At 39.7% G+C, this 22,512-nt stretch overlaps 1 protein-coding gene and 1 long non-coding RNA gene across 9 annotated transcripts in view; one reads left to right on the top strand and one right to left on the bottom strand.

The window, feature by feature from the left end:
* SULF1 (sulfatase 1) overlaps nt 1-20,569 on the bottom strand; it is a 92,488-nt gene extending 71,919 nt beyond the window's left edge. For 4 of the 8 annotated variants that reach the window (XM_072151754.1, XM_072151753.1, XM_072151756.1 and 1 more), the window contains exon 1: nt 10,091-10,450. The gene's annotated coding sequence lies outside the window, so the exon portion shown is untranslated. Of the gene's footprint in view, nt 1-10,090; nt 10,451-20,545 lie in introns of those variants that run through there. The other 4 variants (XM_072151755.1, XM_072151757.1, XM_072151752.1 and 1 more) reach the window with 3 other exon arrangements.
* Nucleotides 8,186-9,693, top strand: LOC140133993 (uncharacterized). The gene is made up of 3 exons (XR_011856017.1): nt 8,186-8,276; nt 8,359-8,481; nt 9,342-9,693. It is a non-coding gene; the product is annotated as an uncharacterized lncRNA (long non-coding RNA).
* Nucleotides 20,570-22,512: the final 1,943 nt, after the last annotated feature.

Raw genomic sequence — 22,512 nt, 5'->3', positions numbered from 1 at the left:
CACATTGATTTTATGTAAATAGACTGCAGCTAAATGTTTTCCAAGTAGCATTCTATTTAATATAAAATATACAGACTTTTGAAAATGCTATATATTTAGTGGTATTTTATACAGTAAAAGTATAAAAGAATAGTATTAACAGACAAGATATATTTTTTTTTTCAAGGAAGAAAATTAAAAATTGTTAAAATTCAGGCATAAGATGTTGGATATTTCCTTGTAGACCTATCAGTACCATTTACAGTGTCTGTCCGTGTGATAAACGCTTTTTTTTAACAAGCGCTCTGTGCTGTATAAAGGTGTCTGGGTTTTAATTATATAAATCTGTTTATGATGTGACCCGCTCCCTCTGGAGTAAGCGCCGCCAAACTAAACATTTAAGGGATGTTTATAGGTCACACTTAGCAATTTACCTTGAAAACATATACCACCCACATGGAGCGGACAGTAAATGTTACATAAATATGTGTGATATTTACAATTAACACTGCTTTAATAAAACACTTTAACTATCAAATATGTGTACCTTTTTTTAGAATATAGGTTCAATTCTCTTCAAATCAAATAAAAATTTTTTTTTGGTAATTGCTTCCAAAGAGACTGTCACCAATTTATTTATTTATTTTTTTAAATATGGTTTCCCAAACTTTGTAAAACAAAAATATATGCAGCACTATATAGAAAAAAAGTAAAATATCTTAAAAGTAAGCCTATGGAACGATGTGGATGTGTCCATCGGAAAAAGAGAAATAAATTTTATCACCCCTCTAAAATAATCAAATGTTAATGTTAAAAGAAAATGGCTCATGCTCCTCCCTTCAGGCCCTGCGCCGTGAATTATTCAATGATTTACCTTTGACTGGAGTTTTTCTTTAAAAATATATTTCCATTAGTACATGCATAGTAGTAGAATCCAAATGTCCTCAGATTCTTCAAAGTTGTCAATGACACTTGGTATAACTTCCTACCCCAAAGGCTCATGAAAAAGAACCACCCACTAAGCAGAAACTAGACAGAAAAGAGGGGACTTACAGTAATCCTATACTCTATCCTTTCCGACCACCCTGCCCCTGGGCATGTCAATCAATCTCACAACTGGCAGCATATGGAGCTTTTGTGTTGGCATTAAATTAGAATTAATAAAATTTAAAAAAAAGCTAGATAAAATAAAGTCACGTTTCTAACAAGTCTCTATTCTCAATGCATTTTATTACGTCTTGTCACGGTTGTTTTACACACTTGCTGGTAACAGAGAAGCACATGTAAGGAATGCCGAATCCACCATAAATATTTCGCCTGAGTGTTCACCACCTGGAACAGTAAATTATCCTCTGACAATAAGCTGGACTTCCCCAGAGGCAGCACCATTTACTGCATTATTTATTGCACGGAGGGACAATTACTTCATTTCTTTTAAGTTCACACAACAGCTTTACTGTAATTCCTTTAATAAATCTCAAATAAGTGTCTTTTTGTTTTCTTCTCAGACCCCGAGACTGGATTATGTGTTTGGTGGCTGCATTAGAGGGAACATGTGGAGAGCGCTATTCCTGGACGAAGAATGACTTCATCATCAAATAACAAACAGGTCCGCGAATAGTCATGGAGTAGATTATAATTCTCGAAAGGCGGCGACCATTCACTTGGTTATTGATTTTCTAATTAACTAAACGTTTCTTTTATATTGCCAAAAAGAGAACCTGCCACATTGTATCTGCTATCTGATCTGTGGGCAAAATGCTAGGGAGCAGAAGGAGCAGAGCACTTTGTAATATAGTTTTTTGGAAATCAGCATTCTTTTTACTTTATTCGTGATTTTTTTTTTTTTTTGAGCTTACTAGTCACACGGGTAGACTCACTCATTGATGAACAGCCATCTCTATGCACAGCCAAATCGAGAAAGCTGAAAAACACTGGGAAGAACCAGTCACTGGCAAAGACTATTATTGCTTATCCAGTAGACCTGTTATTAGGTGGTGGCCTTTAGGTTCCACCCTTACTAATTTACCGATTTTTATTTCCTTATTAAATCCAGATAGCAAAAACATTGCTTTTCTCTATAGATTCCTTTCCACAAGTATAAATGCAAGGCCACTTTGTCTACTTTTCCTATTTGTTAACAGCATTTAGTAATATGCTTTACTGTAACCTCATGGCTATAGGGAAAAAAAAAGGCTGGACCTGAATCGGACCTTCATTGGACCCCACTTATTAAGCTCTATGGAACAGATTTTTGGACATGCTCCGTTCAGGGGAGGCGGTTACAAGTGGGGGTTATGTAAGCTGTTATTATCCATTGTCAGAAGTGGATGCAGCATTTTCTATAGAGGCGTTATCTTCTATTGTAATCCGCTCTCTTATCTCTGATGTAAATGAGATGAAACTCCTACAGAATTATCACGTGTCAGTCTATTTTTAGCCTTGGGAAAAAATTAGCAGGAAATACTACTGATTCCGACATGGAGAAAACAAAATCTTAAAAAATATGTTTTACATTAAATCTCACTTTAAAATAAAGATCATTTTCTAGTTCTGCAATACTTTTTGAAACCCAATTCTGATATAGGCTAAAATATAATCCATGTTAAAAGGTTGTCCTGGATGATTTTAGGTAAATTTTTTTAAAACTTGGTCTATGGAGGTGTCAAAAAAATAACTATGGTAATAGTTTCCTTTCCCCCCTGCTGTGGTCTAACATTGTACCCCCGGTCACCACGTTGGTATACAAAGGTTCAGCGGTGACGTCACATTGACATCATACAATAAAGTTATGTGCAATATAGACCAGCCCCTTCCAATTTTTATCACATACACAAAAAAACTGAATTACATTGTACTTTACTTCATTGACATATATACAGAAGACTAAATGGAAAATTGAAGAAAATTCCTAAAATTTTACATTACTATAAGATTAAAAAAAAATTCTTCCGTAAAATATTAATGGAAATTTTTTTTATCAAGGCATTTCTTTAAAAAGGTGTCTGCACTGACTTGTCTTTCAAATTTATTAAAGAAAGACTCTTGTAAGTGGTATTAAAATGTATTTGGAGGATGTAAAGCCTCGAGAGGGAGAGGAGGGCGGACAGAGCAGGACCCCTGTATTTTTATGAAGCATGGGGAACTCAAACCAGAGGAAATCTCTACTGTTGCTAAAAATGGCCGCCCTGACCCTAGTTCCTAAACTCAGCTACAAGAGGGGGGTCACATCGAAAGAGAACAGCGACTGAAGAAGAAAAGGAAAACAATCAGCATCTTAGAATGTGGGACCACTGCCTTTTCAGTATGACTGGAGGGATTGTATGAGCCAAAGCTCCAACATCTGCCAAGCCTGGACCATACAGTCTTTTCTAAATCTCCATTTGTTTGAGATTGAAAATATGAATGCATTTTGCAGACATTTATTAGAATGTCAAACTTAACTATAAAAGGAACAAAAAGTCCTCATTACTGGCTCTAAATAAAAGTTGAACCTGTCACCAGAGATATATTTAGCTGGTGACAGGTTCCAATAGTCTATGTTGTGCTAATTTTTAAAATGCTTCTGCCAGCATTCTGAAAACTGCCACTACTTTATAAAACTTTATTTCACATTACCTGGCTCTTAAGGTCAGAAGTCTCTGTAAGGGGCAGCTGCAGCCTATGTGTGCCCGTGTATCCAGGATATATTCTTCCTCCTCCCTCCCCTGCCTGCTCAATGCACATGACGGGAATAGGGAAGGGGTGATGGGAGCTGGATGAGTGTGAAGAATAGGAGACAGACAGACAGGTTCTGCAGCTGCCCTTCACCCCCACATATGCGGCAGGCAGGGTGCCAGGTAATTGAAATAAAGTTTTATAAATCAGTGGCAGTTTTCAGAATGTTGACAAAGACATCTTAAGAGTCAATAAACAGTTATTGAGACATACAAAATACAATAAACATAGTGAATAGTGAACAATACAAGTGGTCTATGACCCAAAATGGTATGGTAAATAGAATGACACGTCACGTAAATCAGAGATCAAGCACATAAAGGCAATTAACAGACAGATTCTGAATAAGGCCATGTTGCTTCGAATAGACAGTCCAGTAACTAAGACATAGGGGTAGGGTAGAACAATAGGTTACAAAACGAAGAGGGTAGGGTTGGGTATTGGGTAGAGGAGAATAGAAAGGTTAGGTTGAAAACAAATACATCTTTAAAGTCAGCATGGCAAAGGCTAATGGAACCGGTCACCAGATAAAATGACATTCCTGGTGACAGGTTCCCTTTAAGGTTAGATCCACACAACTCTATGTCCAATCTGTTAAAAAGTAGAACATGTCCTAGTAGGAGCCATTTTCATAGACCCGTTAACCAATAGATGCTAAACAATGTTCACATGTGCATTGGAGGAAAGATTCAGACACTACCATAGAATTCCATTCTACTCCAGTATAGTCAACACCATCCATCAGGAGCCATGACGGTCAATCCTTGGCTTGCTTTCTATTCCTTGAATGTAAGGTCATCTAGAACAAAGGCTAGACACACAGGAAAGTGGTAAACAGCCGTGTGCAGGCTGTTTTAGGACTGGATGACACATGGATGCACCAAATACAATACTTTTTAATGGGTCAATGCACGTGTCTGTTATTTAAAAGGTCCTTTCCATTAAGAGCTAGAGCATATCCCAGTTAGAGCCATTTTCAAGCATTACTGAGACTACGATTTATGAGGCCATGAAAAATGGATGCCAAATTGATGCAAATAAGGCGTAAAAAATGGATAACATCTGTGTTTTCATGGCTGATAATTGACAGGGTCCTGTACATCTTACGTTTGTCAAGACAAAAAAAAAAAAACAAAAAACACATCTTTCCACCATTCAAGGAACTGGACCAATATTTGGTACTTTAGGGTGCTCTTACATGAGCGTTGGCACCCACCATTAACACTCACCATTAAGTCACTATTTATTACCTGGCTGCATCTGGGCATGAGACCTTAAATGCTGGCTTGTCCGGCCGGCACCTTGGCAATGACTAGTAAATTGGAAGCATAATGAGGAGCTGCTGGTGGCCATGTTAGAGCACCCTAATAATCCCAGTTATATTTCAGATAACAACGCTCATGGTTCCATATACCGATTGCGATTTACACTGCCGAGAGTTCGGTCTGCACCACTTGTGAGCATTTTACAATGAAGGTAGCAGAACGTCAGTGTCAGAACTTTACACATAAGCCAGAAGACACATTAGTTCATTCTTGTATAATCCATGTGTTTCAAATTCTCACTTTGAATTTCAGTAACATACCACAAAACAGATAAGCCCTGGGGAGATTATGTATTCCAGAGCGCTCAACTGCATTTATCCTGTACAACCAAGGTTACAGGCACTTTGTAATCTAATAAAAATCCACCATATGCCTTACATTGCATTACAGAAGAATGACAACATCCCATACCAAGATCTGTCTCATCGCCAAGTTGGTGTCAATCAGGACAAGGTAAATGTTAGCAGGTCGCTGTCCCCTTATAATGTATTGGTATGTTTCTCCGATGACTATACTGTATAGAAACATTCAGCAGTCTGAACCAAGTGTGGATGTGTATGGCAGAGGTGGTAGATACAGTTTTTGGCCAAAGAAGCACCGATTGCTGGAGGTCTGGCAGCAGGAACACTTAGTAGCAGAGAACATCACAGTTGGCCACTACATGAGTAATGTAGCATTACAACCTACATTGGTTTTCTGCTACTTACACACATAGTAGAGGTCTTCAATACCAGATCAGAGTGGGTCTGCCACTTGGGTCCAAATATGCCACATAACAGAGACCATGTTTAACACCCAACCCAACACACTGTTCAAGCTTGGTTGAATAGGGCTTGGATTAGTTGATTGCTGGGTATCACTAGTATTGATCAATATTATTAAACTTGAAAACTCCTTTAAAGGAACACTCCCAGCTAATTTAATGAATAATACATGGTTCATTGTATTCCTAAACCCTGGAGTCATGCTCCTCCCTTCAGGACCTGCACAAGGTAGAATTCTATGAACTAGCTGTGACTGGAGTGTCCCTTTAATGGTTAAAGTGATCGCACATTCTATAGCATTCTATAACTTTGAAGCATTGTAACAAAGAGGGTTGTATAAAGAGAACCGTCCATTGTTAAGGGCACCAATTTAACTATAAAAATCATATACACATGTTCCATCAGAGAAATTCAGTGCGAGTCTTAAAATGCAGAGTCCATCATCTCGCTGATCATTCTTCTTATGCCTCTAAAATTTTGCTGTCATGTGTTACTTTGCCTCTACGTCAATCTCAGTGAAACAGCAGAATGCCATCTGAAACCGAATATGTTCTTTCTAAGTAAGATTGACAGAGACTTAACCGCTAATAATGCGATATCACGAATTGAAATACCAGAATCCTTGAGACCATGCTCTGCGCATAGCTGACACTGTAACTCTAGCTCTCAGGTATGGCTGGATGTGTTCTGTAGCCACGAAGACAAATATAACTCTATAAAAAACTCAACTAAGTAGCCATATAAACACCGGAGCATGATGGATATACAGTAGAAAGTAAAGATCCTAATGACCTATAAACTATGCGTATAATTACCTTAACACACACTCACTTCATCTCTGGATGAGGATGTGACATTTCCTTGCGGTTTAGGATTTAGTAGCAATGCCGTCACATCGTGTTCACCATTGTTATAATGAAAGCTTAAAATATTTGTCTGCAAATGTATCTGGTGTGTTTTAATTTAGTGACAAAACCACATTCTCTTAAATATCACTCAAATTCATTCGTGTTGGCAAGTGTCCGACCCTGGCTTTTGTGTGCACACAATGTAAGAGCTGGAAGCGACGGAATATTGGCTTGGAGTATAGAAGTGGGAGAGCGAATGCTTTGAGGCATGAACAGTGTATTGGTACAATATGGAGTCTATTGTCTATATAGGCTTTTTGCACTACAAACATTGCTTATATGCAGTCATATATGCTCTGTAGCGCTGCAGAATATGATGGCGCTATATAATTATTTTTTATTATTATATACACCAGTGTATAGCGATGCCAATGTTGACCATATACACCCATTTCATATGTTAGAAGAAGTTACTTCTTAATGGCATAAGACCAGGATTAAAGTATTAAAAGTACCATAATGGGGTTTTAGGAAAAAAAAAATGGAGGCACCAATTATGGGGTGCTCAATTTCCAATGGGTGGAAGGAACCTGTATAGGCTGGGGGTCTATCTCTTCACTGGCTTGGAACCATGAGTGAAAATCAAGAGGGCTTTCAACAATTCCCTTTTCTACATAGATTTATCAAGCTGTCTAAAAGCAAGGATGTTCTTAGTTGCCCATGGCAACCGATTACAGCTCTGCTTTAAAATATTCATGAGAACTGGTAGAATTAAAGATGAGCAGTTATTGGTTGCCATGGGCAACTAAGAAAATTTTTACTTTTAGACAGCTTGATAAATCTGCCCCAATGAGTCAGAAGGGGTGAACAAGTGTTCAGGACCAGGACATACTATTGGGGTCCACTTCTATTCAATGTATGCCCTTGCTGTTGAGTAATGAGTAGATAGTATATTTAATGAATGATTGTTTGAACCACATTGGCTATCCAATACAAGATACATATCCATAATGTTTTCACAAATGTTAACTACTTTACCTTTATTTCAGGACGCCATTTGGGATATTTAAGAAGTATGTATATTTTCTGATATCTAAATGTTAAAATATACCATCTACAATAATCCTGATGTAGAAGGTTTATAGAAGCATAGTATACATTCTCTCTATACATGTACACATTTCCATCCTATGACACAAGCCAGTAACTACTTATACACAAGTATCTAATATCTTACTGACTGATATTGGCAATCTGGGAAAACGTAACAAACTTGGGGCCAATTTTATATGTTTCTTATACTAGATTTCTGCAAAAGTTCTGCAGTTTTGTCTCCAATGTCTCATGAAGAAGAGGTTGTCCTCCCCGAGCCACATTTAGACCAATTTTCTGTATAAATCCATTGATCCCTTAAAGTGATAGCTTGGCACTGTGTGCCAATCATCAATTTAGAATTAGAATGTTTAGAATTAGAATGATTTGTGACCATACGGTTGCGCCATATTTAATACAATGCTGACATGTTCTATCCATGACCTACTATATAGAGTAAAGCCAGGCATTATAGAATCTCACCACTCTTATATCTGCACATAAAGGATATTACTATAAGCAGAAGAAATCTAGAGTATTCAGTGTTGCAGGTGGCTATCATTATCCCAGCCTAACGCAACAAGAACATTTTATTCATTTTTCACCTCTGATAACATTTGTCATCTTCCCTAGCATTGCAATCAGAAGTAGCCCCTAAGCCATAGAGAAACAAGCCCTGACACACCAGGAGGAGCACATGCAGGTATATCCAGTGACAGGCATAAATAATAAAGCTGAATTACCTGTGCGGCTTAGGTAAGATGTCACAGTCCATTTATTCACACAATGTTATTTCTGAATAATGAAACCTTGGGGATTTGGTGCCACTGTCCCCAGAGAGAAGCAGATCTTGTTTAGGAGACATCCAGCATACACAATACAAGCAATGTTACACTGCATACAATTCACTGCCATCAAAGCATAGCTGCCTACACAGCAGGCCAGGAGATGAGATGAAATTAGGAAGTAGATATGAGACATTGTTACCCAGAATTTACACTTTACAGGAAGGCAAATAAACACATAATGACTGCCTCTTGTGTCTGATAGTTTGTGGTGTGGGACATAATACTGTCCTAATGATGTGTAACACCTAAACATCAACTATTTCCTCTGTCGGTTTAACCCTTCCATCACAGTCCTGTATGGTATTCTCATAGAGGCTACAGAAGCTTCCAATGCCTAAAACCATCCCTGAATAGAGAAATTGTGATATAGAGATTCTCTCTCTCCTTATCAGTTCTTTAGATCTTCACAATTATGCACAACTCTCTTTGATGTCACAATGAAGCATCAGTATCTTACATAGGGCTACATGTAAATCTGTGTACTATCATGCACAAACAAGTTAGACTTGCTACATGTACTCCATCCATGTATCTAGATGTGAATTAACAATTTTCCAGATATTAAAATTTGTGGTTTTAAATGGGACTGCAAATACACATGATGTATTATCTTAATCTAGTTATCACAATGCTGAAATAAGGATTCTCCATTCTGTACGTCCATCGCTCTATCTATTCATCTACAAGTGGCAAAATAATTGTCAAGATATCTCAATTTGCTTTTTTACATGGGACTGCAAATAAATCTACTATATTTTCTCCATCTAGTTATCACAATGCTGAAACAAGTATTCTCCACTCTGTACATCCAGCTATCTATTCATCTACAAGTGGCAAACAACTGTCCAGATATTAGCAATTGTTTATTTACATGGGACTGCAAATAAACCTGCCATATTATCTTAATCCACTGATCACAGAGGGCAAACATTGCAACTTTGATCTATTGTCTATGTACATTTGTAGAATAGGACTACAGATAAACTTATACACAAACCAATTCTTCTACATCTGTCTTGATGTAGCAGTGCAGTAATAACCCTTTGGCCTGGCTTAGTGTAATATCATAATGAATGGTTTGCATAGGACTGCTGGTATACAAACTTCATTGACCTGATGCAGTGGAAAGAAGCTATAAAAGCTCCAAGTTCTCGCAATCCCTTGTCCCAGATATGTGTTACATTATCATCACAATATTTACAAGCTGACATCCTATTTGTTGCAATTACAGTATCCAGTCTATAAAAAGTTACACAAACTCCTGCAAGAGGAAACAACAGATTCCTTCTGTAATAACTCAGAAAACTTCTGAATAATTTAAGAAGTTCTCTTAACTCTTGAGTGACTGAGTCAGCCTGCATAGCAGGAGAATAAGAAGTAGCAGGTAAGCTGAGCCTCTATGTATGTCCTTCCCTGGGGCTCTTAAGCAAACAGAGACCCTGGGAACAGAGATGAGGCTGCACTCACAGACAGACAGACAGAGCATCAGTAAGTGACTAGAAGATCTTGGACTGTACCTGAAGAAGCTCTCCTGGTGTCTCCCCTTCACTTGCAGAAGACCACACAGCTCCAGCAATGCAGCCTCCCTGCTCTAATCCCCACTCCAATGTGATGACACACTCTAACCCCAACCATCTGTTGAAACACGTCCTGCAGCACTCAGCACACTCTGCTATGTCAAGACAGGCTGCCCAATCCAAGTGCTGGGGCTGGATGTGTCTTGTGGAGCTGCAGGTCTGCACACAAGTAACCTGAGATATGGAGAGGGGAGCTCTATAAGAAGAGTGTGAGTGAGTGAGTGGGAGGGAGGTGCTGGCTGGGGAAGGTACAGAGGGTGTGATCACATCTGATGGCCACTTGTGTTCATTCTCACAGCAACCCCCCTGCAATCCCCAGGGACCACTAGGACCCTCACCATCTGAAATCATCGCTTTATAGTGACTGGGGGGGGGGGGGTCATTTCCTGGCATGGACAGGCTATTCTGATGCACAGGGCTGGGGGGTAATACTGTCCAAGTAGGGTGCACTGAGCTCAGCACTGCAGCCCAGCACCTCCCCTGGAAGCCTCACTGCTGCCTGCATTCCAGGGAAGGTTGGATTGCAGCTAATGCAGGCTGGGATATTGCAGAGCTCAGCTTCAGTCATTCTTATCTGTGCTCTGTACACAGAACTAGATCATCTTAAATCGTGTGTGACATTGTGTAAAATCCAGACTAATATTTCTGGGAAAGCTGAGTCTTTGTGCAGCGCTGCATAATCTGAGTGCGCTATATAAATAAAGAATTATTATTATTTATGTATGGTGGGTACATTATTTTTCACCTATCTATCCCAGAAACCAATATAACTAAAGGCTCATTCACATGACATTTTTTTTTCCAGGATACCATCTGGTATTTCCAAGTATAGCATGCGGACCCTTTTTAGTCTAAGTTTTATTCTCATTTCCGTTTTATTTTTCAAGGTATCAGCATATCCGATTTTTTCAGTACTCCGGTTTCTTCCCACACTCCAAAACATACTGGTAGGTTGTTTAGATTGTGAGCGCCATTGGGGACTGGGACTGATTTGGCAAATGCAGCGCTGCGTAATCTGTGTGCACTATATAAATAAAGGGATTATTATTATTCACATTTGTGGACCACAGACTTCAATGGAAGGCAAAGAAAAGATCAATGACATTTATCTGCAGTAAAAATGAAATATGACATAAGTGTCTAAGGCTGGGGTTACACCGGGCCGAATCAATTCCAACTGCCGAAAATAGATATTTTTATTTTTGCTGCGGATCTCAGACCCAATTTCCTCACAGCAGAGGCAGAGTACAACCTTTGCATTGCATTCAATACTGATTTCAATAATTCACATGTTACAGATTCCAAACCCGCAGCATCAATCATTTTATGCTGTAGACGTTTTTTTTTCACAATATGCGAATTGGAATTTTGCAAATTCCATCCGCTACTTTACTGTAAATAACACTGAATCTGCCGCTGCTATGTTATTATTCTACCATTGTCCTCAGCCTAAGGGCTCTTTCACATTGGCGTTGGTGCTCAGCTTCAGGCTGGGTTCACACGATGCGCTGCGTTTTTTGTTGCGCTTTTGAAATGTAACCTTAGCGTGTCATCAATGCTGAAGCCTTTAGAACGTATAGTGTGTACGCAGCCTCAGTTGTGCATCTGTTGCGTTTTGTCTCAGTTTTTCTTCCTTTTTTTATATTTGTCCGAAAAAAATTAAGGTTTCACATTTTTTTTAGCCTCATCAGTGAAAAAAAGGTATCCGTTTTTTTTGCGGACTCATTGTCTTCTGTGATCCTCACCAGTGAAAAAAGCAGTACACGTTTCATAATTTTTTCCATGGACAACAGATCATTGAAAATACAAGCCAAAGTGAAAACACCCATGGAAATCAATGGCTTTGTGAGGCATCCTTTGAAAAATCACTGGACCACATAAAAAAAGAACGTCACAATATATCTTTATACTATACCATCACTTTACAAATCATGGGGTTCATATTCAAACATAATAAGAAATCACAGAATAATAACATGGTCATATGAAACAATATGAACGCGCGCAAGAGCTTACAGTCTTATGATCTCATCCTGTATGAGTCACTGTGATTCCTCTGTTGCAATTTACGCTAAGAAATTAGAAATAGCTCGTCTACCATCATCTCTTGATAATGATATAAAGCGATGAAGCAAATAGTTTAATATAAAATTCAGCGCTACATCTGTACTATGTACATTTAGATAATGCATCCATCAAATCCCCATTGTATAAGAACATGTACTGCTCCTATAAACAGTTAATATACTGAGAAGCAGCATTTGCTTTGAAGGAGGCAGAAAAGAAAATGAAAAGCAGTGATTCAATTGGACTCATTTGAGATCCCAGGAGTTGCCTGTCTGCCCCTCACACATCACCGCAAGCATTCACTTCTTTATTACTGCTTGAACATGCTGCAAAGAGAAGGCGGACAATAGCAGCCAGCAGGATTTCATGTAACAACACATGGCCGGTGCATGGAAGTTCACAGTTCAGCTAATTGAAAAGAAAAAAAGGAGGGGGGTAATAGAATAATCATGACGTCTTGCTGCTGGCGGCTTTAGTTAAATGGCATTTACATCAATAAAGCAAAAACAAAATTAGAAATCAAATACAAAAACAAAATCGCCCGCTGATAACAATTCTGTATTTCAACGGTTTGCGATTTACAAGGAATGAAAAAGAGATGTAGCAGTGCCGAGTGTGTGCTATAGTAATAACCCCAATACATCCCCAATGTATCATGATGCACAAAAGGCCCACTTGACAGAGAGGTAAAAAGGAAAGATTTGTGAGGTTTTTTTAACCCTTCCCTTCCATCTCCTCATATGTGTAACATAACTTCTAAACTTGCCTATCGATCATTACTATATGTATTTTTTTAATTGAATTTGTGTGTGTCCAAGTGATGAGGCATAAAAGAATGGCGACAGGGTCAGAAACATGTAAAGGGCTTCATGAAAGTCATCCAAACCGGCCACTTTCTGCAGGTCCAGTTGGCCATCTGATACATGGAGGCCTCATGCACATGGCTGTATTGGCCATACAATTTGTGAGCAGATCACAGCTCCTGTAATTTTTAGTTCAAAGTATTATAGTAGATAACGTTGTAAAAAGAACCCGGTCCATCAAGTCCATTCTATGAATCCTACAATGTTGATCCAGAGGAAGATAAAAACCCTACAAGACTGATTCCAGTTGGCCCAAAGTAGAGAGAAAAACTTTATGGACTCCAGAATGGCAGTCAAGATGACTCCCTGGATCAGTGGTGGCAAACCTATGGCACAGGTGCCAGAGGTGGCACTCAGAGCCATTTCTGTGGGCACTCAGACAATTGTCCCAGGACAAAGTTCACCAAATCGGACCAAATCTTCCTGCATTCCCAGGCAACTTAAGCCACACTTCATTGGCTTTTTGGAACTGTGGGAAAAGTGAGAAGGTGTTGACAGAAATGCATTATCTTTGAAGCTCAACCTGCTAGACCCACCATTCTTTCTCTACGGAGAGACCCTGGAGAGAAGCTACAACGAGAGAATGAAAATTCCCACCTCCTTTTAAACTGTATTGGTGGCTTCAGGTGGCCAATACGATTGAAAGATGTGGAAGAACAGGTAGCAGTAAGTTACTGCTTAAAATGCCATGTTGGCACTTCATGGTAAATAAGTGGATTTTGGTTGTAGTTTGGGCACTCGGTCTCCAAAAGGTTTGCCATCAATGCTCTAGATCAATATCACCTTTTAACGAAATGTTTTGTTTCCCTAACCTTTCATATTTTTCCATCCAGGCCTCTCCTAACCATGTACAATGTATCCGCCATAAGAGAGAGTTCCGCAGTCTTACTGCTCTTACAGAATCCTTGTCAATGGCGAATTCTCTATCTGATTAATCTTGATGTATTGCTAAAGGGAACTGAATGGTTTGTACCAATATATAGTAATAATTTTCTTTAGTACTGATAGCGCAGCTACATACATAAATATGAAATGGGAGAGGGGGCTAGTGCAATGACATATAACTTCAATATGTATATATTTGAAGTCCCCACTTCTAGTGTTAGCTCAATTAAAATGTGGTTGGCTTGAATGAATGCAAAAACCTACCAGAAAAAAAGCCATTCCAACCAAAAAGTACAAAATATATAATTGAATCTTTATTAGAAATTCACATGGTACACTGATTAAAAACAGAAAAACAAGCTGATCACAAGAAAGGGGGAGGACAAGGACACTACATATAATCAGACAAATATTGCAGGGTGATGGGTAAGGATAGGTGCTGCCCTCCTAAGAATTGATTTTAGGGGGATGACCTATGAGTCCAGGGACAGCGGTGTCTATAAAATATATAACTACCACAGCATAGTGCTTACACATCAACTGGACATATCTTGGACACATAGATCGAAACATTTATCATCAAAATTACATGATAGTAATATTGCACATACCCATTGTAAGAGATTCTCTGCCGTCTGACACAAATTGCCCCCGTAATAATAGTAATAATTTTCTTTCTAGATCACTAATCCCTCAAAATTGGGAAATTTAAAAATAATCACTTTCACTGATTTGTTGTGTTTTTGCCATTACTTTTTGTTTTTTTACTGCAATCGCACAAAGTTCACCATTTCTTATTCAAGTAAAATGAGGCATAAAAGAGCGTAATTGTCTTTTTTCCTTAGAACATTTCCTTTTTACTGGAAGCCAATAGAAACCCATAATCCTGTGCCAGAGCCGTCTGCCCGCGCTCCCCATTCCTGCCCACGTAGGTGTAAATATAAACACTTGGCTTTTCCTTGTGTGTAAATTATTTGGAGGAGGTTTCTGTCACCTTGGAACATACATAACCATGTAGATTAACCCTTGGAGGTGGTAACAATTTGTCATTCTTGTCTGCATTTTTGTTTCCTTCTTAGGACAGTGTATTGTCCCTTTGTTTTGGTTTGTGGGGAACACTCTTTTGGTGACAAACACTTAGTTGTCATGGTAATGTGACACTTTGTACATATGGTAAGAAATAACAGTGCTAGGATAGGGACAGCTCTGGGGACTTTTGATTGCCACCCTAACACAATGATTATAGCCGTAGTGTCTGCTACTAATAGAATTCTACAGCAAAGATCATTATAACATCTGGATAGATTAGGAATAGATACCAGAGACCTCTAAACCATGACAATCCCGGTACAATGTACATATTGGACCATAATTAGAAGAGATGTACCATAGCACCATATGCAGCGACTAATCAAGCTCTTGTCTCTGTCTGCAAACCGAGTCTGAAGAAGGTCACATATGGCTGATAAACATGGCCGCTTTCTTTTACCAACAGCTCCTCTCCTGTCTATGTGCGATATTGCATGTAAACCATTGTTCTCTATACAATTGAGCTGCACTACCAGCACAAGCCATGGTCAGGTGTGGCACTGTTTTTGAAGGAAAGCAGCCATGTTTTTCAACCTCCAGACAACCCCTCTAAACGTATACTTTTATACATCCATTAGAAGTGGGTGGAATGAAGGGTATACAGAATAGATAGATAAATGGATCACTAATGATAGGGGCATTTAATTGATTAAAAAATTCTAGAGTTTCATATTTTAAACATTAAGAAAGTACAAAATACCAACACGTGTAACCATCATAAACATGCTCAAATCATATATAGCAGATATAATTGTAGTGACCTATGTCAGTCAGGTCTGACACCTCTGGGCTTCCATCACTGGAATGCATAGTACAGATAAGGTGATACAAAACTTAATGGGCTTGTCTTGCCTCTACCAATATAATCAACATGAGGTTGCGGCATTGCATACCTGCCTTGGAAATAATGCCATGATATGTTCTGGTTGTGCCCCACTTGGTCACTTCTGGCATGAAATGTGGCATCAGACGTAACTGGGAGAAATATAATTACTTATATAATATTCCCCCAAAATTCTTTTCAGACAATCTCCTAAAATGAGTCACTGGTTGATGATCTTGTGAAATTATGTTGAGAAATGACCTTCATTCCTTATTTCTTGCTTGAACACATATTTTAAAGCACAATTTCATAAGTTGCTAGTTGACTAAAGTATGTTTTTGGAGCATGAGAAAATACCTTTAAAATATTCATATTCCTTACTAGGAAACTATTAATATGTTATTCAATCCCAAGGGAGGAGCAATATATAGACATTAGGTAGGGTAATGGACACTGGGAAATGTCATTGTTAAGCCTGTTATACCCATCCAGTCTATGTATAAGACACGTTTTCAGGATACTAGATTCAGTGAATTATTGTCATCTATAACCATGGAGAACAACTGACCTGTACTGTACATAATTCCAGTTCTCTCTGTGTAACAAGCTGTGAACCCTATGTCACCTAAGCTGTATGGCTGTGAACTACTCCCACAGCGTTTTTGCTAAGTTAACCAATTGGTTCCTACAATTCCTACAAGTATATGGACTTTGCTGTGACAGCATCACCAATTATTCTTATACGTGTTCTGGTACAGGTGGTAGTCTTTGACCTAGAAGGGATGCTGATGAGAAGCACCAGGTGGTTACACAGAGAATGGTCAGCAATAAGCCGAGGTCAGGGCAGGTGGATGGAGCAGAGATAAGGATCATGGTGTAGCTCAGGAAGGGTGGTGCTCATTCACTTACAGAAAATAGGAAGTTCAACGTTGGAACTTTGTAGACCAGTGATGGCGAACCTTTTAGAGACCGACTGCCCAAAAATGGAACCAAAAGCCACATATTTTCCACAAAGTGCCAAATGCCAACTTAAAGTAACTTATTGCTCCCTGCTGTGTCACAGATTTGAACGTACTGGCGTCCTGAAGACGCCAATACAGAAGAAAGATAGAGAAATTCTGATTATTATTGTGGCTTCCCTCTTAACAGGATGAATCGCAGGCCCTGAGAAGGTGCTTCAATGATAATCCAGCTCTGTCCACACCTGCTTGCTTCTCTTGTACTTCAAGTCACTATTAAATAGTGCTGAACATGGCACTTTCTGGGCTGCCCTCGACCGCAGGAGTTGGAGTCCTGAATGGTGACCTTTGTGTCTGGGTGCCCAAAGAGAGGGCTCTGAGTGCCACCTCTGGCACTTGTGCCATAGGTTTGCCACCACTGTTGTAGAAAATCAATCAAGTACTAGTCAACTAGAAACTGTGACACTCTAAACAAGGGGACATTAGAGTCTGACAGGGGACACGTGTGTACTAGCGCTTTAAACATTTGTTGACTAGTTCACTTGTTGTATGGGACAAAGCAAGAGAGGGAAATACTCAACTCCTACCAGCATTCTCTACGTGAATATTTTTTTTTTTTTTACAATTTTGTGTTCATCTCTTAAAAGACTTGGGCCACATTTATCAAAAGTAGTGCAAACAGTGCTAGGTGCAGTTTAGCTGTGGAAAGGGCAGAGTGCGCCAGATCAACAGTGGCGCATGGTCTTCATCAGTCTAGTGCCCCCTGAACTGCTCGGGAAGTGCTCACTAACTTTTTTTTGGTGCATCTTTAACAGAGCGTGCAACACAATTCTTTTGAGTTGTAGTTATAAATGTGGTCCACTTCCTAGCACGAAAAAGTCCCTTTAGGTGCAGAATTTTGTGCCGCCAAGAAACAATACTGGAGCAGACACTTCATAAATACATGTACAAGCAGTCTGCACGTTCCTTTCAGTGCAAAGTCAGACAGAAAACTATCACAAACACTTTAGTAAATGAGTCAATAAATTACAGCGTGAATGTAACCAAATATAATTGGTCATTTACGTGATGCATAATACTCTACATGTTGGTCATTGTGAAGGATATACGGTAGATATGAGACCCCTTGGTCATCTATGAACTGGATTGCCACAATCTGATGACCGTAGGGGCCACTGTTTTCATAGAGAAGGTTGTCGTAATGAAATAACTCAATTCACTTTGCTTCCACCAGGCTCACTTTAATATTGTCCCAGTAAGACTTGCATATTAGGCACAATACTTGATCATAATGGAGTATTTCTTGAAATATGAAGTGGATTGACCCTTAGCCAGTCCTTTTGTTAAGCTATTTTTGGGTCACGCCAGTCCATCCAAGAGTCAGCAATACTATTTTTTAATAAACAATCCCGTATGAGATGTCTACAAAGCCATCCATTGTATGTTCCCAATTATAATGGATTATATGAGAAGCAACAGCAGACAGACTTCTCTATTTTGACTTGCATGCCTTACTGTTGAATATCATAAAACCATTATGTGATATAAATAAATGCACATTTTACATAAAATATGCTTTCTTCAGTATCACTGCCAGCATTTCGATTACTAAGCATGAGAGCTTTAAGCACGATATGTAAAAAAACTGGCAACTCCATTTAATGGGAAGGTTAAATTCAGTTTACATATTTCCCCATTAACCTTCTGCCCTTAAACTGTATATTTTATATGTCATTAACACCTATCCAGGTGTAAGTGGGAATACATCATGAAAAGGGGGCTTCTGTGTCCCTTTTTGAATAGCAGTAGCACGTTCAGGCTGCATTCACAGGTTGTGATCCATTTCGGACAAAAGTCTCAAAAACGCAACAGACTCACATGCCTCAATTACTAACCACTAAGATAAATTAGACAAGCCCAAAAGCCGACAAAAATCCCAACATTTTCAATGGAAACATATGAGATCGGGCCAAGCAGCACCCACATACATGTGCATTGCGGACCTTAAGCCAGTAAGGTCGCAGTTACACATATCACTAACATTACACTCATAACGCAACCCTAGCATACGGAGGCGGGCCTCGACCCAATCGCATATGCATTTCGAGGGAAATGCATGCAATTACGAAGGCCACGGTCACACATTCCGCTAGCGAAGCTTTTATAACGCAACGTTAAGGCACAGGGGGCAGGTTTTGACTCAATCTCATATGCGTTTCCAACATATGCGATTGGGTTATGAAAGCAATGCTAGCAGAAGGTGTGACTGCGGCCTAAGGTGTCTTGTATTGTTTAAATGCAAGACATCGGGCGTACAATCGCATGTATTTTACTGGAAAGGCATATGTGATGTCGCCTTGTTGACTAGTGTTGCGCCATAAAAGCGTCAAACTATTCAACAAAACGATTGTTAGTTTTCTTATGGTGCAGTCACATGCAGTGCGATGGAGGCGTGAAACGCATGCAATCGGTAAACAATCGTATGTGTTTAGCTGAAAACGCTAATACGATCGGCCCAAGGCACGGCACCCTTCACTTGGAAACGCATCGCTAGCGCTGGGCAAGTGGATTGTGTAACCAAACCCTTAGGCCGGTGCCACACACAAACGCATTAAATTAACGCAAAACACCGGCGGCTCGTTCCCGATCGCAGGCGTTACCATAGAAACACTGATGCGATTGGCCCGGGCGCGCCCCGGTAGGCGCGGCTTTGTCTGTGCTTTCAAACGCAGACAAAGCGGTGCGTGTGGCACCGGCCTTATAGTCTAGGGCTCATAGCAGTCCTATTCTGCCCCTATCCCTAGTGCACCCCTAACAGATCCCTTTTTAACATAAATTTATGGCTTTTTGTTGCCTTTTCTTCATTGCATTTTTGCATCCTTGAAATATGCATCATATTTGCATATTGGGTTTTAAGGTTAAAGTTTCGTTTTCCCCCCTGCTTTTTTGTCTGCGTTTTTGAGGTGCGTCTTCATTGCACTTTTCAAAGCGGCTGTATTATTGAAAACTGGTCAGCGTTCTGAAATGCATGCAATTAGGCCGTGGTCCGCTAGATGACTGTTCATAACACGACGCTAGCACACGTGTGTTTTTTAACTGACTGCTTAAAAAACGTCCCAAAAACAGGTTCAAAACGCCATGTGTGGCACCAGCCTAAAGGAAAGTTATCGCCACCTACATACTGTACACTAGTAATTGGAACTGTATACAGTTTGTATAACAGTTTACCATTGTGTAGAACAGTCCATAACAATCCCAAGATAAAATTTAATAAAAGGCAATAAACTCATATGAAAAATGTGCGTTCTGAGGTCTTAACATAATTGTGCCCAAGTACAATCACTTCATGCTTTTTACAAAGAACTAGGGCGGCGACACATCTATAGAGCAATGCTGCATCAATTTAGTTTAGTTTCCAAACATCAATTCATTGCTTTAGCTCAAGACCTGTCATAAAGCTTATTTATAATCGGATGGTGTTGCAAAATTATACGCGTTATCATAGTGATCATACGGTCACACGTGGTGCTAGCGCTGCGTCTACAAACCCAACACCAGCGCACGGGAGTGGGCTGGTAACCATTCGCATACGTTTCACTGGAAACACATATGTGATCGGTCCGAGCCCCGCCCCCGTGCGTTTGTAAAAGCAGCGCTGGCGCCACTTTTGACCACACCCACAATATAGTCAAATCTCATCTAAACTCACCTTGCCTGTGAAAAGTCTAAGTTGAGCAGAGTCTGTAACCTCATCTGCCCCAGGTGAATCCACCACATACTGACTAGGCAGTCTGCAATACTATGCTATCCGGACCAAGAATTGCCTTGATCTTGATCCTAGGCTGGAGACTCACAGGGGCAGATATTATGTGCCAAAGTTGGGAGTGGATTCAGCAGGAGTTCTTCCTTTGGCTACATTCACATTTGTCAGTTACATTGCATTTTGAAACACAGTAAAACAGGAGAGGAGATTTGCCTAATTATATTGCTGTTAACATTTGCTTTTAATGTTAATACATTGTTAACGTATATGTTAACATTGTATAAAAATAATGTTAACGTGATGATAACTTTTCATTAACAGATTAGGGGAAATTTATCACAAGCCACCACTCGTGTGCCGGTGAATGATAGCGACCACTCTACCCCCATGTACTGCCGCATACATCAAGAGGCTCAGGACTCTTCATGCATCTCTCAGGCAGCGCAACCAGGTGAAATTTCGCCAGATCCGACTTGGCGTAGGTCTTTAAAAAGTATGCAGGCACGGTGCCCCTCTAGCCTCCTGCATGCCCACATGGTGTGGTGGTGGCATAGTCGCTATTACAATTGCAAATTTGCGATTATATCAACACTTCTATGCCGAAAGCTAGCACAAATTCCCACCATTGCATTGAAATTGGGGGGAATTCATTATTATTATGACAGATTTCTGCCCCCCCAAAAATGTCTAAAAGGCATTGTCTAAAATGCCTTCCGACACATTTATAAAGGCTTTTAGACCATTTTTAGGCCATCCTCCGACTTGCCCAACAAATGGCTGTGGCCACGCAAAAGGAATTTGGTCTATGAGCCAAAAATTGGCACACAGTTTAGTTAAAAGTAGAAATTGACAGTCTCATACTGCGACAAATTCATTATCACAACGATGAATCTGGTGCAGCACAGGTGACCTGCTCTGCACTACCGGAGCCTGAGGGAGCCTTCCCACGTGGCGTTTTTCTTGCGTTTTTAAACGCATCCAAAACAAAAGTGTGAGGGGAATCTGCCTGGGACCCATGCCTTTTCAATGAAACACAATGAAACACATGCATTTGATTACAAACAACCCCCTCCCACTTTCATTTTGGACCCATTTAAAAACGTGAGAAAAACGCCACATGGGAAGGCGCCCTGAGACAAATGGATTAATTCCCCCCCCCCATTGTGTTATGTAAATGTAAATATTAGCAGAAATGAAAATAGGCAAATCTCGTCTCCTTAGCTGTTGTATTGCGTTTTATATACCATATATACTCGAGTATAAGCCGACCCGAGTATAACCCGAGACCCCTAATTTTACCGCCAAAACTGGGAAAAACTATTGACTCAAGTATAAGCCGAGGGTGGGAAATGCATTGGTCACAGTAGTATATAGCCAGCCAGCTCCCAGTAGTATATAGCCAGCTGAAAGCTTATACACGCGTATATACGGTACCATGTAAGGCTGCCACGTCGGGTGTCACTTTTCCATTGTGTTTTTGATTCAAATCTTTGCTTAAAATCCTCTGATTTCAAATGAGATTGTTGAGTTGCGTCCATTGCGTTTTCTCGTTTGTGAGGTGCGTTTTTCATTGCGTTTTCCAAAGTGCTTCTGTGTTTTGAAAATGGCAGCGGTTGTGATGTGCGTTTTGAAATTCATGCAAAAACAGCAGGGAAATCCAAACACAATTTGTTTTAACAAATTCCAAGTGACACAGATGTATTCAATGAAAGCACGTCAAGCATTGCGTTTTGAAAACGGAAATTAAACCAAACATAAAAGAATGTTCAAAAACACCACTTAAATGTCCCTTGTGTCTCCGACCATAGGAGCTCTTTAGATTAGTGACTTTTCACAACCGATTTTCACTGATCTTTATAAACTGTAGTCTATGAGTGAACCATCAAAACTGTCAGTTGATTATAATATAGTCA

The sequence above is a fragment of the Engystomops pustulosus genome, chromosome 5, assembly GCF_040894005.1.
Source record: "Engystomops pustulosus chromosome 5, aEngPut4.maternal, whole genome shotgun sequence".
Classification (NCBI taxonomy): Eukaryota; Metazoa; Chordata; class Amphibia; order Anura; family Leptodactylidae; genus Engystomops; species Engystomops pustulosus.
This window is presented reverse-complemented; position numbering and strand designations above follow the sequence as displayed.